The 19,420-nt window shown below is 32.5% G+C and overlaps 1 non-coding gene across 1 annotated transcript; it reads right to left on the reverse strand.

Moving 5' to 3' along the window:
- Nucleotides 1-7,888: 7,888 nt before the first annotated feature.
- On the reverse strand, nucleotides 7,889-7,995 carry LOC124541319. Its single transcript, XR_006967230.1, has one exon. It is a non-coding gene; the product is annotated as a U6 spliceosomal RNA (small nuclear RNA).
- Nucleotides 7,996-19,420: the final 11,425 nt, after the last annotated feature.

Raw genomic sequence — 19,420 nt, forward strand, 5'->3', positions numbered from 1 at the left:
TTTATGTTATCTTAGTATGAAATAAAATAATGTTACTTTATGATAATCCGTTAAAGCTTTTGGTAAAAAAAGAAAGGATTAATTGTAATGATTTGTATTCTTAGGTAGCTCTTGTTATTTAGTATTATTATGTTAGTAATTCGACGCAAAATACGTATGTCTGCAAATGTGTATTGTATTAGAATTTAAAGTCACAATAGTATAAAGCATAACATAACATAAAACAAATAAAAAATTCGAAAATAGTACATAAGCACCTGGCTCCTTAGCTACAAAATTTAAAAAAAGCCAGTAAGTCATTTGATATATTTTTTAATTAAATTTGATTCATTCGATCATCCTCTCTTTCGTAATCTATTTTACCCCCATACATAATCTTTTTAAAGAAATAAACAATTTTTTATTTACTTACCACTTGTGAACAATCTACAGGAGGACCTTAACAAATATACAAATCAAAATTAAAAAGTAATTTCTCTTCAAACCATGTCGTTGAACGACAAGGTTACAAGCATTTTCCCATTCAATAGAAAATTGAACCACCTTTTCTCTTACCAGAGAAAGTACTGTTACTATAAGATACAAGTGTATCATGTGCAAAAGCAACAAATATATAATTATAATGAGATATTATTGGTTATTCAGTCCAGTTTGGCCAGACACATATAACTTTATTATTTTAAAAACAAAATCAAAATATACTTTATTCCAAATTGTCATTTGACAACTGTTTTACTTGAAGATACCACCGGTTGGGACAGTAGGTTCTACCGAAAAGAACCGGCAAAAAACTCATTGGTTACTCTTTTTCATTTATATATTATTTATATTATATAGATATTATTAAATAAGTGTTAATTCAAATACAACACGAGCGAAATCGTGGCTTAAAAAATAGTCGTTTATATGAGGAGCTAAGTACCTACTAACATTTCGAAAACAGTGAAAGCTCCCTGAATTCACGGAACAAAAATATTTTAGCAGTATGAATACATTTAGATAAGACATTATTGAAACGGGTTCCGTACTATTTATTTATTTTTATAATAAATTTCATAAAAATTAGATCGAACGATTGTAGTTTTATAGTCGGGTGAGTAGTCCTATTAGTTACCTAGGTGATCAGATAGGGATCTAACGTTAAAGGGTCACTACCGCCCTTTAAAATAGGCACCATGAGGAACATTAACTATCCCTTATATAACCTTGGAAGCTAAGATGTACCCCTTGTGCTTGAACTAGATCCCACATATTACAAGCCGAAACACAAAAATACCACTTATTAATACATAGTAGCACATAAGCCAGCGGACGTCTACACCCTACCACCAAATAAGGTTATATAGTTTTAATGACATTTCCGTTACAATACTAAAAACTAATGTATCTTAAATACAGTATATAAAGTTTGATTTACTACAGGTTTTTGAAGCTAGACACAATTATATACTAAACAATAATATACTAATATATATAAAGTAGAATATAACCTATACTCTGATGAACTAGTTACTCTTAAAAACGCTTATTTCTTTTAAAATAACGTATTATTTTTGTCGTCAACTAATTTGACGTTCACTTGTTTTTATTTAAAAAAAGTGAGTCTATTTCTGAGTTTTGTGGAACCCTAAAATGAACAAGTAATATAAATCCGCTCTTCATTTGACTGCGAGCGCATTTATAATACTTTGAAACAAAACTAGAAGGAATGTAGTATTGAGACGAATAAGGGACCAAAGGAAAATCTGTCAGGGAAATTGTGGAAAATTTATTTCATTAAAATTTCCTTTTTGTTTCCGTTCATAAAAGTAACTATAGACGATGTTACAAAAGATTATAATTGATCTAGTCATTTGTACTAGACCTGATCTTCAAACAGCTGAATAGATTGTCTGTAATAAAATTTTCGGATAGCAATTCTTTTTATGCAACACTGTTTAAGTAATTATACTGGTCTAAGAGCTCCTCTCCCTTGGAAGTTTAGCAGTTATTCCGGCATGCTGCTCTAAAAAGGAATGGATACAAGTGTAAGAATTTCATTGAAACTAAACACATGCAGGTTTCCTCGCGATGTTTTGCCCATGAAAATGCAGTAATATTGTGGATACAAATTTGCCACACATACACCAGCATTGAAGAAGCGTAGTAGGAACTTACTCAAAGAGGTCTTAGCCAGGCAGTTGGATTTATCTTTATTAATATTATAAATGCGAATTTAGCTATGTATTTCTGTTCACTGCTAAACCATAACACAGAATTTGGTGATTTTTGAAACCTTAAATTCACAACCCAATAATCGAAGCCGCACTTCTTCTAAATAAATTATGCTATATTACGGAAAAATTGTAAATAACGATACTTATTTTGTTATGTACTTATCAAGATTGTTTACTGTACAAAAATTGTAAAAGTTATTTCATTTTTATCTAAATAATTTTTCAGTAAAAACGAGTTCGCCTAATAAAACGCATTGGTTCAGATGCTACGAAAAGTATTAGTCCTATTCCAAACCCTATAGCCATAGCTAATTGCCGTCTTAAAAGACTACGAAAATATAGTAGTCTTAAAGTGGGCAACAGAAAATAGTTCTGCGCTTGCACAAGTAATTCTGATTAAAGGTTTCGTTGCAGATAAAATATGGTGAATACGTCTTCACATACCAAAAAGTATTTCATGTCGCTTATTAAAATAAATATAAAATGTTCATAGCCCAAAATATGATTAAATTTTCAATCATATCTTTCTAATACAGTATTTGACTTTAAGAAGTGTTTATTTTGGGGTGCAAGAATATATTCTCTTAATAAACCCGAGTACCGTCTAGTAAATGAGAAAAGTGTTGACGTCATAGTTATTTACGATTCACTAATTGATTTGTTTAGTTTTATTGTCAATAACAACAACAGCCTGTAAATTCCCACTGCTGGGCTAAAGGCCTCCTCTCCCTTAGAGGAGAAGGTTTGGAACATATTATTCCACAACGCTGTTATAATGCGGGTTGGTGGAATACACATTTGGCAGAATTTCTATGAAAATCACCGCCGAGTACGAGATGAATTATAAAGACAAATTAAGCACATGAATCTGCGGTGCTTGCCTGGGTTTGAACCCGCAATCATCGGTTAAGATGCACGCGTTCGAACCACTGGCTTCTTTCTTCTAATCATTGTAGCTTTATGCGTACTAGTGAATATTTTTATAAGATACTAGATTCGCTTTTTCGTTTGCTTCTTAAGGCTACTGGTATGGCTGCACATCCTGAGGCCTCTGGGTCGCTGGATGGTTTTTCTAATTAAAAAATTCCAAGCATATAGCATAGCACGTTAAGCCAATTAGTCTTGCATTTGAAGTTCATAGTATTATGAAGAAAGATATACTTAAGGGAAATCGCGTATAGACTATAGTCTGTAATGTGTTATACTATATCTTACGTTGTTTGTGAGACGCCCTTAAGATTGACCATATATATACATTTATGGTATAGTTTGGCGGACGAGCATATGGGCCACCTGATGGTAAGTGGTCACCATCGCCCATAGACAATGACGCTGTAAGAAATATTAACTATTCCTTAATCATCAATGTGCCACCAACCTTGAACTAAGATGTTATGTCCCTTGTGCCTGTAGCTAATATAAAGCCAGCATATAAAGTTCCCACTGTTGGGTTGTTTCCTCTCCCCTTGAGAGATAGTTAGTGGCATATTCCACGCTGCTCTAATGCGGCTTGATGGATACAAATGTGACAGAATTTCGTTAAAATTAGACACATGCAGGTTTCCTCACGATGTTTTCCTTCACCGCCGAGCACGAGATTAATAAAAACGATATAGCACAAGAAAATGAAGTGATGCTAGCTTAGGTTTGAACCCGCAATCATTGGTTAAAATGTACGCAACAAACCACTGAGCTATCAGGGCTCTTGAAATTATCTTGATAAACTAAGATAACAGAATACGATAACAGAATAGATAAGATTACTTAAGCTCTTAAATAAATTAAGCTATTATATAATAAATAGTACATTTCTGTAATAAAATTAGTTAATATCTAAAAAAAAAAACTCATTAATGTAATGTATCAAACGATACACTGTCAGAATTTTCACGTACACCCATTTCCTCAGCAAACGCCCGCCCCCGTCGGTCGCCATGGCAACGGGGCGTACATAGGGGGGAGTGTAGTCACCAATTATATAAAAGAATTTGTTTTGTTGAATACATATTGAACTTGTTTTGACTCTGTTTGAAAATGAAAACCTTACAAGTAAACTAATATTATTTTAACATAGATTTATTTTTGTTTTTGTTACAATAACCTTATACAAACGTTGATAGCGCCATATATTAATTATCGGCGTATTGTACAAGAATAAAGAAGAAGAAATTAGATGTAGCATCGGCAAAATTCGTAAAACCAATAGAAATAGCTTTCTATCGCGCCATTCGATGCTATCCGTCGCTATAGATTCCCGCGTCAGTTCAATCCGAGAAAGCAAGCGCATGTAAATCGACGTGTCAATTTGACGAATATTTTATATCATATGATAGTACAAGTTTTAACGTTTGTGTAAAGATCATATTCACATAAGAAATAAATATGATGGGATCGGTTTTACGAATTTTGCCGATGCCACATCTAAGTCGTGTCGTACTATATTTTCTAGTAACAAATCTGACAATACAACTGAATATCTGAAGGATTTGATGTGATATGGTCCTAGCAGTATGGTGATCCGGAATCTTGAGTAGAAATCGTAATGAAAGTAAGTAGGTATGTGAGCTGAGATGGTGGTTAGAACGCGTGCATCTTAACCGATGATTGCGGGTTCAAACCCAGGTAAGCACCACATTATATATGTGCTTAATTTGTGTTTATTATTCATTTCGAGCTCGGCGGTGAAGGAAAACGTCGTAAGAAAACATGCATGTGTCTAATTTCCACCAACACGCATTGGAACAGCGTATGTTCCAAAGCCTCACCTTAGATAATGCAAGAGGAGGCCTTGTCCCAGCAGTGGTAAATTTACAGGCTGTTACTTTACTTTACTATGTAAGCAACTTATAGGTATTCAACTCTATATTAAAATTTAAAAATGTTAATGTATTTAAAAATATACGTTAACAATATACATTTATATGTGATAAAACATATTCGTATCATACACTGATATTGTATATCAATTAATATACCTAAACATCAGCCATTAATTTTTACATGTAAAGTAATTAAAAAGGTTGTGTACCTAATATAGGAAAAAAACTTCCAAGAACTGACTTTTCCGAACTGATACCACTTAGGAACCTACAAGAAAACCTCCAATGCTGACAACGTACCTGCAAGGTCGGTGTTGATGTGTCCATGGGCAGTGGTCGTCACTTACCATCGGGTGAGCTTCTTGCTTGTTTGACACTTTTTTTTTAAAGAATAGGTTGGACGGGATGGGCCACCTGATGGTAAGTGGTCATCACCCATAGACAACGACGCTGTAAGAAATATTAACTATTCCCTACATCGTCGTTGCGCCACCAACCTTGGGAAATAAGATGTTATGTCCCTTGTGCCTGTAATTACACTGGTTCACTCACCAATCAAACCGGAACACAACAATACTGCGTACTAATGTTTAGCGGTAGAATATCTGATGAGTTGGTTGTACCTACCCAGACGGGCTTGCACAAATCCCTACCACCAAGTAAACACGAGTAACATACATACATAAGCTTAACTTCCTATACAAGATTATATGCATAGACAAGCTATGATATCTTTATTATTACTAGCGATCCTCCCCGGCTTTGCGCTGTTGTAATATTCACATGCGTCTTACAATGTTCACAGTTTTTCAGTCATTCTCTACCATAGGTACTGTACAAGCTATAATTTTTATTATACATATAAACCTTCCTCTTAAATCAATCTGTCAATTAAAGAAAACTTCATCAAAATCCGTTGCGTAATTTTAACGATCTAAGCATACATAGGGACAGACAGCGATAAGCGACTTTGTTTGATGCTATGTAATACTGATTATATTATTATATATAGGATTGATTAATATTAGTACTGAGAGTCTTGCTAGATATTCATTACATTTTTTTACATGAGTCACAAAATCTGTAACATACAAAATTTATGTCTATATATTATAAATAACTATTGTAAACGTTTAAACAATATATATACGTTTATACATCACGACCAGTATGAAAGTAAATGATTTAGACATATGTCACGATAGTCGCCCTCAATTCAATCAAAAAGTAAAGAATTTTATTTGTGCTCAATTTTAATCATGTGTTTTTATTGTCTATTATATAATTTTAGTTTAAATACTTAATGTTTAATTTATATTTTCAATAATATGCACGTTGGAACTACCTGTACGTAAATAGTAAAACTTTTACTTTGATAATTTAGAAATGTAATTTATTTTTTATATGTGATATTATATCTCCTGTTTGATGTCATAATAAAAATAAAACAAGAAACAACTACTTCAATGGCATACAGAATTAATATAAAAACCATCTCTGCTGATTTGTTGGTATTTATGGAGAGATCTGTTTTGTCTCAGAAATTATTTTCTCTTTACGAAATATAAACGGAACTATTTTTGCAATAACCTCTTTGGAACGAAAAAAAAATTTTGCGAATCCGTATAAATGTAAAGAGTTATAAAAAATAATATAAATATGATAATTGGTAGCGTACTTTTTATTTGAGTCGGTTAATAATTAAAGATAATTTTAAGGTCATAAATTTACCAAAGAAAACCTCTTTGGAAGAAAAAAAATAATTTTGCGAATCCGTCTAAATTTAAAGAGTTAGTGACGTTTTAAAAAATAATATAAACATGATAATTGAAAGCGTACTTCTTATTTGAGTAGGTTAATAATTACAAATTTTAAGAAAACCTCATAAATAATTTACCGAAGTAAGATAAGTAATTATCGACTTCTAACATTAATTTAGACATTAAATTTATTTGCGTGTGTTCAAGACATCAGATATCAGCGGCTCAGTTTCCACGTCTGAGCTATCTAAATTCATATAATGAAAATTGCCGGTACTCTATTATGATCCTTATATCCTTTGAATATTATAATGATTACAATCAATATTGCATATCACATTAAGTCTGTTCCAACAAAACAACTCTGCTGGTCTTTTAAAACTCTATGGGTACATATATAGTCGCCTATAGTACTTATGACACAAATTAGATGTTACATCGAAAAATGCAATGAAATGAAAATAAACCGATTACTGCCGATTTACACGACCAATAGAAATAGCTCCCTATCGCGCCATTCGACGCTATTCGTCGCTATAAATTCTCGCGTCAGTTCAGCCCGAGAAAGCAAGTGCATGTAAATCGACGTGTCGATTGACGAATATATTAAGTCATATGAAATTACAAGTTACGTTTGTGTAAAGATAATTACATGAGAAATAAATATCGATAATTTGGGATAGCGTACTCAATTCGGATGTGATCGGTTTTACGAATTTTGCTGATGCTACATCTAAGTTGTGTCGTACTATACCTAACTTCCGTTGGTACATAATTAAAATTACTGATCGACAAAACTCCAGTTTGTAATGTAACACTTCTACATATCATACCATGTCTTTTCTAGGAGTTTAAGTTTGCTTATAACAAAATTCATCAAATTCGGTTTAGGGGTTTGATCGTAATAAAGTGACGGACAGATAGATTGACCGACAAACAAAGTTACTATCACATATATAATATTAATACAGATATATAGTTAATAATAATATACATATATATTAAGAAAACATTTGACCTTATTAGAATACAACCTTGAAATATTTTCAAAATTAAGATACCTAAATTATTAATTAATATTTTAAATTCTCCAAAAAATGTGGAACGCTTCACGATTTTGCGTGTCATCCTTGCGCAGGGGCCATGCTAATCTTCTCTGTATCGTTCCAATTTTAGTATATGTACTGCCGAAGCGAGTACAATTAACACGCTAGTAAAATTGTATATATAGTAAAGAACCCTAAAAACTTTGATAGCGCGATGTAGAACTCTCGTATATTAAAAAAATGTAGAGGCACGCTGATATCAATTACTTTTCTAATTTGCATACTTGTGTGTATTTATAATTTATTTGTTAATATTATTTGACTTCATTAATTATGAGAAAAAAAACTTAATGATACTTAATATTAACAATCAGACGAGCAGGTTTCGTCAAGGTGTTTTGTTTCACCGGCGATCACGAGATGAATTATAATTAGGTACAGATTAAGCACGCGAAATCTTAGTTCTACTCGCGATGATTGATATACTCGACAATAAACTAAGTTCCGAAAAGTCGATCCACTGGTATTTTAACTTTCAACGATACGACCTTTTGATATCCTTAGTCATATTACAAAAGAAAAAAAAATTAAGACTATTCTATAACAAAAAAAAAAAAGAAAACAAAATATTATCTCTTAAAAAGAATGTCGTTACCGCATTAAAATTATAAATTGTACGAATAATAAAAAAACATAATTTCCAAGCCACAAAAATTATCGCGAGACAATCGCATTACGAACTATAATCGAATACCTATGACACGACAGATGGCATAATTAACTTGTGGTCGTAACAATAGTAACAGGAAACAAAGATGGCGGTTGAAATTTGAAACAATGGCCTGAAACAAAGGGCACTCGAGCACAGAACACTCGAGCGATTCGAGTGCCCGAGCTAGAGCACTCGTGTGTACTCGAGCAATTTGACGGTTCCATCGATGTTAGGAGACTGTTTTTTAAATAGATTTCGAAAATGGAAACAATTCTTTTTTAAGAATTTGCGACGTTCCATTTTTTTTTGTCTTAGGATGACGTTTGATTTATTTAAAATTACTTAAATATGTATTTTAAATATTTAAATAGATAATTATTCTAAATGTGATAATATATTTTTTTATTAAAGTAGGTACATGACATATATATAAACTGATGGCTTTTTTTTAATTATTATGAAATGAAGCTTAAATTCAGCCAATGTCAAATTGTGCATTCTAAAATTAAATTTTAGAACAAACATCGCATGTCACATTTAGTCTGTGACACAAAAAAAGACCGGGAAGTCGAAAAAAAGCCGGAAAGATTCGACGACGTCCGAACACAACATAATTACACACAAACATACAAAAACTTTCAGAATTATAGTTCCAAATTATATATGGCGCAGTCGCGATGTGTAATTTTGGATTTTTCAAACCTCGTGCGTGTCATTTAGACCCGAATTTCGGCAAAAAATCCCCAAGAAACAATTAGGCGGTGGGCTTTTGAGTTTTTTTATATGTATGCACCGTAATAATATAGTCTAGGTTAACTGAAAATTAGGTATAAAGGGTTTCGAGAGCATCTTTTATATCAGTTTAATGATTATATTAAAATCGTTAAATGCCTTTCGTAATATAAAACCTCCTTTTCGTATTTTTATTTATTTTGAATTTGGACTTATAGTTAGTTTCATCGCTTGTTTATTTTATTTTATTATGAATAATATTTCAAAAATCGAATCATTAGCTTTAGTTTACACAATGAGCTATCGATAGAAACACTTCATTCTTGAATTGATTTCTATGACCGCCGGCGGGCAAATTAATAGTAGGGAAATGAAGTCGTTTGTCAAATTCTATTTTTAAAATGTTTTTTTTTTTGTATAGATCTCATTACAAAGACGTTGGACGTAATTGTTTGGAAATAAACAACTGTCCAAATTGCTTTCCTTAAATAGATGAAATGGTCCAATGGAACAACAACGACAACAACAGCCTGTAAATTATTTGAGGAGAAGCTTAGGAACATATCCACCACGCTGTTCCAATGCGGGTTGATGGAATGCACATGTGGCAGAATTTCTATGATATTAGACACATGCTGGTTTCCTCACGATGAACTATAAACACAAATTAAGCACATGAATGTTCAGTGGTGCTTGCCTGGTTTAGAACCCGCGATCATCGGTTAAGGTGGACGCGTTCTAACCACTGGGCCATCTCAACTCTTCAACGGATACGTGGATATTAATTCTAAAAGTCCGGTTCAAATCCGGGCTTGCAATGAGTTTTCGTATACTTAATTATATAGAGTATAGTTTACATCTTGTGATCGGCGGCGCGCTCTGCATGCGTGGTAGAATTGTCTTTGAACAGCAGTACACCAATATATATTACTTAGTCGATCGGAATTCCGATTCAACGGGGAAATGCTGCTAGCATTCTTGCCACCATTCCACGCGGCCAAGATTTATACAGTAACTTGTTTTAGTTCATATTTGTAAATAAATATTTAAGCATTTAATGTTGTTAATTCTTATGTTAATAAACTTAGATGATAAAGATTAACTAACATGACTATTTTGAAATGTTGAAAAAGAGTTACGACTGAGCTTCTTGACGGTTCTTCACGATAGAATTTACATTTCGAAGCGGTGGTAGCTTCACTTAATATAGTTGTCAAATGGCGATTCAAAAGTGCTTGTAAAAGCCTACTTCAATAAAGTATATTGTGATTTTGGTTTTTATCACAAATTTTGTCTAGTTAGCTTTAAAAGTATTCTAGTATTTTTAAGGCGGGTTTACAAATTTGCCGCTGGTAGGCTAGTAGGCTATTAAATTTTAGTTCACAATCATATTAATTAAATTTATTCTGAAATTGCAACTCTTTTAATTCTGTTCTATGTTCCTCATTTCTGTTAATTCATAGATTATTTTGCAACCCGCTATGTAGTGAACTACGAATATTGTTACGGACGTAATATGTATACATATATTTTTTTTTTCTGTAAGATTATTTATTTATTATTTATAAATTTGGGCTAAATTTGCCGCCCCTCTAAATCTGCCGCTCTAGGCTCCATCTTACTTAGCCTATTGGTAAATCCGCCATTGATTCAATCAACTATCGTGTTAATTTCACGAATCTTCGAAGTTCTAATTTTGAAATTGCTAAGATTCTTGTATTGTTTTTTTTTTTATTTATATTCCGAATCATATTCTAAACAGTTTACTTACACAATGTTTAAAACATGCTTGCTTAAGTATAATAAAAAAAAACTTAATTATCCTTATCTACTTGATTCGTTGGTAATATTTTGATATTCCCGCCAAAATGCATTTTTTGTACATAACCAATGATATGTTATATCCATACTAAACAACAGAAAAAAGTGTGCCGCGCCGGGGACCGTTTATTTTAGTTTATTTTTACATTTCGTTAAAAGTAAAAAGGATAGATAGATATAAAAACAATAGGAAAAAGGGATAACTAGATGATTTAAATACGCAAAACGTATTACTCCGTAATTATGATGTATTATAACGTATTACTACGTAAAACAACTAAAGGCAAACGTCCCAATTTGGACGTTTTCTAGTCTTCACTTTTTGCGCGTTAATAACATATCTGTTTACTACAACATCATTGTACATAACATAACATACTGTGAAACAAGACGTTCAACCGTTAAATAAATCAACCATAAAGAAATCAGTTTTAAATCATGTGAATCGATTTTCATGACGGTAATAACAACGGCTCAAGATGAATAACCATTACTCCATTGCGAAACTTTAAAAAAAAAGATTTTTTTTTATTGATCCCACTGAGACCTCAGTCCAAGACCTCGGAACTTACAGCCTTACACTTTAGTCATAAACCAACGAGACAGTTTTAATTACCTACTCTATTAAAAAAATATTTTTAATTATAATTTAGTTTATTAAATATTTTAATTTATTCAAATTATATAAATATACCATTAACTTAATATTAAAAAGATATATTATTTAAACGTATGTGTACTTAGCACCTAAGCCGTTGATAATTCTAAAAAAATATGTCACTAAATGCTACCCTACATCACAGATAAAAAAACTACAATGGTGTAATTAAATTATCCTAAATAGCCCTTGTGAATGAGACTCAAATGATTACACACGACAATTTGTCCCACGAAACGCAGTGATATGTACTAAGCCTATTAATTGGACGCAAGGGCACGGATGTTGCACTATTAAAAAAGAAAAAAAAAACATTATTTAATGTAAATAATTGAACGAGTTATTTAATCATGAATAATTTTTAAAATTAAATAAGTAATTCTAAAATTAAAATTCTTTGATTTTAAAGATATCTATTGTTTTTTTAATTATTTAAATTTCGAAACTGTGGTTTTTTTTGTTACAATTTAATCTTGTATAATTGTGCTTTTTCTTTTCCTTTAAATATCTTCTTGAGTTTCAAGAATAAACTAGCCCTTATGAACATTAACGCGTAAAATTCCGCTAATATTGGAATTTCTTATTTACAAGATACAACCGGCATATAGTCTAAATAGTTATAACGATACATAGGTTAACTTATCCCCAGTGCCAATAATATTTACTACTAGCTGAAGCTGCGGCTTTAACCGCGCAAAATGTATAAAACTTACTATTGCACACAAACCGCTACCGACTTATCCTGTCCGAGGAAGTAACAATTAGTCTAGTGGCTTTTCTCGACTAAATCTTCAAAATATCATTAAAATCGGTTCAGCAGTTTAAACATGAAGAGGTTACACATTTATTTTTACATTTATAAAATTAGTACCGGTGCTAAATTTATATTGAATCTTCAAATCAGTTAAATAAATCTATTACCTATATGTAGTATTTTAAAATTAAACATAACGCATCCATATTTCATCGCTTCTTTGCCCTGATCATTAATATCTCATAACGATTACACCCTAATCAAATATTTTGACCCGATTTATAACCAGAGTGTGTCCTTATAAATATTTAATTATACCATTATTTGAGAATTGCAACATTCAACTGTTTTTTTTTTAATTATTTTCATTGCAGATCTAGTTTCCGCCCGCGACTGCTCCTAAACGGGGTGTTTTTTTTTTTAAATAAATATGAGACAACATCACATACATTACTCTGCACTCAATGTAAGTAGCTAAAGCACTTGTGTTATGGAAAATCAGAAGTAACGACGGTACCACAAACACCCAGACCCAAGACAACATAGAAAACTAATGATCTATTTCTGCATCAACTCGGCTGGGAATCGAACCCGGGACTTTGGAGTGGCGTACCCATGTACACACCACTCGACCACGGAGGTCGTCAAAGGTTTTAGATACCACATATTCTTACGAAAACCTTGATAATGTAGGTACCTATACTTAATTACGCCTGATATAATTTTTCGTGTAAGTCTTGAAGGCATAACAAATTTACTTTACAAGTTAGAAAATTAAAATATCAACCTTTTTTGCGGTACGAAACCTCCAAAGTAAGGTTTACACTCATAATGCCAATGTCTTATTGTAAAGTGTAATCTATGACCACAACCAACAAACAACAAGTATATCCTACGAATTTCCAACTGTTGGTTTAAGACTTCCTCTCCCTTTTGAGAAAAAGGTTAGTAACATATTCCACCACGCTGCTCCAGTTTGGGTAAGTAGATTCACATGTGTCAGAATTTCGGTGAAATTAGACACATGCTGGTTTCCTTACGATATTTTCCGTCAATGAGCAATTAAATGAAAATTCAGTGGTGCTTGCCTGGGTTTGAATGAGCAATCATCTGTTAAGACTCGTTCTTACCACTGGACTACCTTGCCCAGTGACAATCAACAATGACAATAACACTACCTCTACTTTATAATACATTGCTTAGTAGCAAATAAGTAAATACATTTTCGAATTCGAAACAATAAAACAGACAACCAATAAAAATAATCTCATTTGCTTTTTTTTAATCTGTCAAGCAGGTGCCTAAAAAAAGCAGGCAAGGAAAACTTTACACAGCCATTGCATATTCATTATTGACATCGAAATAATAGATGATTAAGTATTCAAAGTGTTCAGAGGTCACGTGACGAGATTATTCCGTACCAATGGATGGGAACTGTTTTGTTAAGCGTGATCGGTCGTGAACGGACTGTTTTGGTTACTCTTAGTGAGGGGTGCGTTAATTTCTACAGTAACTAAAGCATAGAGAACAATTAGAATTGAACTCATCTATACTTGTATACGAGTCGAGATGGCCCAGTGGTTAGAAAGGGTGCATCTTAACCGATGATTCCGGGTTCAAACCCAGGCAAGCACCGCTGTTTCATGTGCTTAATTTGTCTTTATAATTCATCTCGTACTCGGCGGTGAAGGAAAACATCGTGAGGAAACCTGCATGTGACAAATTTCATAGAAATTCCGCCACATGTGTATTCCAAAACCCGCATTGGAACAGCGTGGTGGAAATATGTTCCAAACCTTCGCCTCTAAGGGAGAGGAGGCCTTTAGCCCAGCAATGGGAATTTACAGGCTTTTGTTATTGTACTTGTATACTAATATTATAAATGTGAAAGTGAGTAGTGACTCTGTCTGTTTGTCGCTCTTTCACGACCAAACCAATGAATTGAATTTGATGAAATTTGTTGTGAAGCAAACTTGAACTCCTGAAGAAAGGACACAGGGTACATTTTTTCTAAACACATGATCAACAACCCCTAAAACACAAACAAAGCTGTGGGCGACAACTAGTAATATATATAGTATAGGTTCAGGATATAAATTTAATTGTGAATTTAATTGTACTTTACTCGTATACTCTGTAATTAAAATGCCGGTTCATCTCTGTAGAATTCACTTTTATAAACGGTGGTAATTAGACAATTCAAGAGATATAAGAGCCTACTTAAATAAAGAATACATTGATTCCACATTATTGGACATATTGTAGATTGTTGGGAATGGATGAACTGAGTTCGCTTATTGAAAACAGGTAGGCTGACTACCAAATAGGCTACCAGGCGGTAAGTTATATAAGAAATATTAATCATTGCCAATCAAGATTGCCTGTAACTTTTCTGGCTTTCACGACCTTTAAACTGGAATACAACAACAATAATCAATCAGATCAGTACTAAGTACTATGTGAAAGACTTAAAAACTTTTTTGTGAATAAAAATTCATCAACTTTCATTGCCACAACTTTAAAAGTTTGCACTCGGCATTGGTAAATCAGTCATTCACGGTTATTTTATATATATAAATAAAATTACTATTCATTTCACATTCCCACATCAACTGTTACTTAAAGCTTTAATCAAAATCGATTCAGCAATTTCTCATATCAATAAACTTGCGTCAAAAACACATTAATTCCAATGCGTCCGAACAAACCCCGTGACGTCAAGGCACGTGACGTCACAGGGCATTGAACCACAATTCCCTTTAATTAGACTATTGTGTTTTTTTTTTAAATGTGCATTTATTTTGATTGTTGTGCACAAAATATTCTGCCAATTACGAAGCGATAAAGATAAATAATTATGATTAATTAATACAATTTATGAAATCAAAGATAATATAATTGTTTTTATTGACTGTATAATCAATAAAATTTTCATGTATTTATGTATAATGAATTAACAATATTTTTTATATTTTAAACATGGAGGCCTATATACAAATTATATTTAAAAATAACTACTGTTTAGTATTAATGTAAATTAATATTAATTTAAATAATTGTATTTAACTCACATGACTTTGTATTTTTTAAATGTTAAAAAAAGAGTTACTACTGAGTTTCTTGCCGGTTCGCCCCAGTAGAATCTACTTTCCGAACCGGTGGAAGCTTCACTTGATTGTAAAATGACGATTCAAAAGTGCTTGTAAAAGCCCACTTGAATAAAGTTTATTTTGATTTGATTTGATTTATTTATATACGTAATAAGGCTTTGTTGCTTTCCACACAAACTACATGCTAGAGACTAATCAATCAATCAAATCAACTTAAAACTACATGTAACAAAAATCAACATGAAATACCTACTACAAATTACCAAATATCTAAATACTTTTATATATATGCGAGTAATATATTATGTAATATTTAATAAAGTATATATTCGCAACCACCATTTTCTATACTATCATCTCTTTTTCAGTAGACGATTATTTTATAAATTTATTTTCGAGCAACAAACGGTACTATAAAACCCATAAAATCACAACATAGTATTAAACAAAGACGCTATATCTGTCCCTTTATCCCTATGTATGCTTAAATCTTTAAAACTATGCAACGGATTGATGTGGTCTTTTTTTTAATAGATAGAGTGATTCGAGAGGAAGGTTTTTGTATATAATACATGGACAATATAGTAAAGAAACACTGATAATTTGAGATGTTTGTAATGTGATGTAGTAAAAAAAACCAAATCTGTATATTTATTTAGTATCAGTATTGCACTCGTGCGAAGTCGGGGCGGGTCACTAGTAATACATAAACCAATCATATTTCCACAGATATCGTATACAAGTTAGAAGCAGGAAGTAATGAGGACTAGAATGGTTACATAAAGAATACAAAATAATAATTACAAAAACAAGAAATATTGATAAAGGATCATTATATGATGTTGTTATTTTCGTTGTCAACATTATACGTTATAACGGTTTGTTTGATTTTAAAGTTAAAAATGTAAAGTGATACTGCTGAGCTAAGGCCTCCTTTCCCATTAAGGAGATGGTTTTGGAACATATTCCACCACGCTGTTCCAATGCGGGTTGGTGGTATGCACATGTGGTTGAATTTCAATGAAATTAGACACATGCAAGTTTTCTCACGATGTTTTCCTTCAACGCCGAGCACGAGATGAATTATAAATACAAATTAAGCTCATATATATAGTGGTGCTTGCCTGGATTTGAACCTGAAATCATCGATTAAGATGCACGCGTTCTAACCACTGGGCCATCTCAGCTCTAAGTTCCAGTTATAATTAAACAATGATCTGATTATACATAAGTTATCATTATATGGGGCCCGAATTAAGGTCTTGGAATGAAACAATATAAAGGTAGATACACCTTATAAATGTCCTATGTGAAAACACTTGTAACATATTCCATGAAGTTGTCCATATGCGGTTTTGAGGTTAAAATGCGGTATTGAAATAAAGCATTATGATTTTTAAGTTATTTAATTGGACTTTTGGCGTTGCATATTATACTTCCATGAATTATATCTACTGTAATTCCACAGTAAGTATATATTAAGACTAAACAAATAAATATGAGACAACATCACATACATTAGGTACTCTGATTCCAATGTAAGTAGCTAAAGCACTTGTGTTACGGAAAATTAGATGTAACGACGGTACCACAAACACCCAGACAAAAGACAACATAGATAACTAAAGATAAACTACATCGACCCAGCCGGGAATCGAATCCAAGACCTCGGAGTGGCGTACCCATTTAAATCGGTATACACATCATTCGTTAGTTAATAATAGATCGCGAAAGATTGTAAACTTAAAAAAATATCACGGCTTATGAGTCAATTTGACTAAAATTATAAACACATTGACTCAACATAGTAGGTATACTATCATACGTTTTATATATGCATTAGAAATAACATATACATTAGTATATATATAGACAAACTGCCATCACTTATACGTGACATATAAAGGTCAAATATTAAATATACATTATAAGTTATCACAATAAGGTGACAATGAACTAAGGTATCCTCTGAGAATCGACGCTCGCAAAAACCTTTGCGGCACGTTTGGCGGGAAAGAGAAAGGCGTTCGTGCGAGCGAGACGAATATATAACCTGCGCGATCAGCGCGCCGCGCATTGTTGGGGTGGGTTCGTGGCAAAGATTAGTTAATTTCAATGTATTATTTATTATTTACTTTAATACCTACTCGTGAGTGTATACTATGATTACAAGTTTTTTTATAGGAATAACAAAATAGTTGATTGAATTATTTTTAAATTGAGATATTATTTATTAATGATAGTTTTGTATTTGAACAGCCAAATAGTTTTGCATAGCTTAATATCGCATAGCTGGATAATGGCTTTATTAGGAAGGTGAAGCTTCACTTTACAGTTGATTAATTACCAATTTTTGAATCAACAGCCTCGTTACAGTGAATTATACGGTGGGCGATCTAGAAGTCCTGTGTCCAAGCTCTAGGTTAAACTAAGGAAAAGTATTCAGTTTTTTTTTTGTTGGAAAAAAAGTTGGAAGTATATAGACTCCAGTGTCTCGGAAACTTTTCGGTCATCTCAGATCGCCATCCCATAGGGAGAATAAAATAATAAGGGAACCTTGTGCACCCATAAGAGTCAGCTGATATCCCTGATTATAATCAAGTGAGTTTGTTTTTAATTGCACACTGAAATGGGTCTTTTATTTTTATTATCGCTGGAAAAACGCTTTACGCGCTTCCCCCACGTGATGGAAAGTCTACTCCCCGGAGCCCTGGACGCCGAGTGCGCCCAAGCACACCGGGTTTACCCACTAAAAAACCAGCGGTACCCTCTCCGTCTTTCGGCGGGCGCCACGGGATCGCTTACGCATGCTACCGTGAGCATTGAAGTGGGTCTAGGTAACTACTACTCATTTCGAACTAAATAAGCTTTACTAAATTAATTTTATACTAATACATATGAAGATTAATAAATGTATATGATAAAAAACCTTATTTTTAAATTCTAAAAAATCCAGTAACATAAACTAACCAATAAACATGAACTTGATTTTGAATTGACATTTTATTGATCTCACTATCGTCTCGATTTGTTGCGTCTGCGCATGCAACGATCTATGAGATCAAAGCCGTTCGCCGCCGCAATTCCCTTTCGCTGTAAGTCGCAAAAACACTACCTAGATCAACTACCTAGCAACTTAGGAGCCCTAAATTCATTTAAACACACTTTTATCTTACAAATATATTTATTTAATCTGTAGTTGGTATTGTCATTAGCTTTTATGACTATTGATCCCAAACTATATAATCTCCCAAATATAAGAGATGCGGACTCATTTCAAGACTAGCTGAACCTATTACAGCCTCTGCCCCATTTTACCTCATCGAAAGGTCTAAAATAAGGTACAATCAAGAGTCCAAAGTCTATGCTTGGAACTTAAACTATCAATATAGTAAATTTCATCTATATCAGTAGTTTAGGGTTGATAGTACCACTCGCATTTATAATATACTAATAATAAGAATTGCTTGAAATGTTTCCTCTGCATATTATTATTGAAACCTTTTTTTAATTATTTAAAATATAGTTTGACATAGAAATTAAATTATTATATTATTGTCTAATGCAAATCAAATCACAATATATTTTATCCAAGTAGGCTTTTACAGCTTTGAATCATCATTTAACAAATTAAATATTATTAAGTAAAGCTACCACCGGTTCCGAAAGTAGATTCTAGGGAGAACAAATGGCCAGTAATTCAGTAGTTACTCTTTTTAAACATTTAGTAATGTTAGTTAAATAAAATTATATATGCATGAGATTTGATTGTGTCCATTCTTCATTTATTTA

Source organism: Vanessa cardui, chromosome 27 (assembly GCF_905220365.1).
Source record: "Vanessa cardui chromosome 27, ilVanCard2.1, whole genome shotgun sequence".
Classification (NCBI taxonomy): Eukaryota; Metazoa; Arthropoda; class Insecta; order Lepidoptera; family Nymphalidae; genus Vanessa; species Vanessa cardui.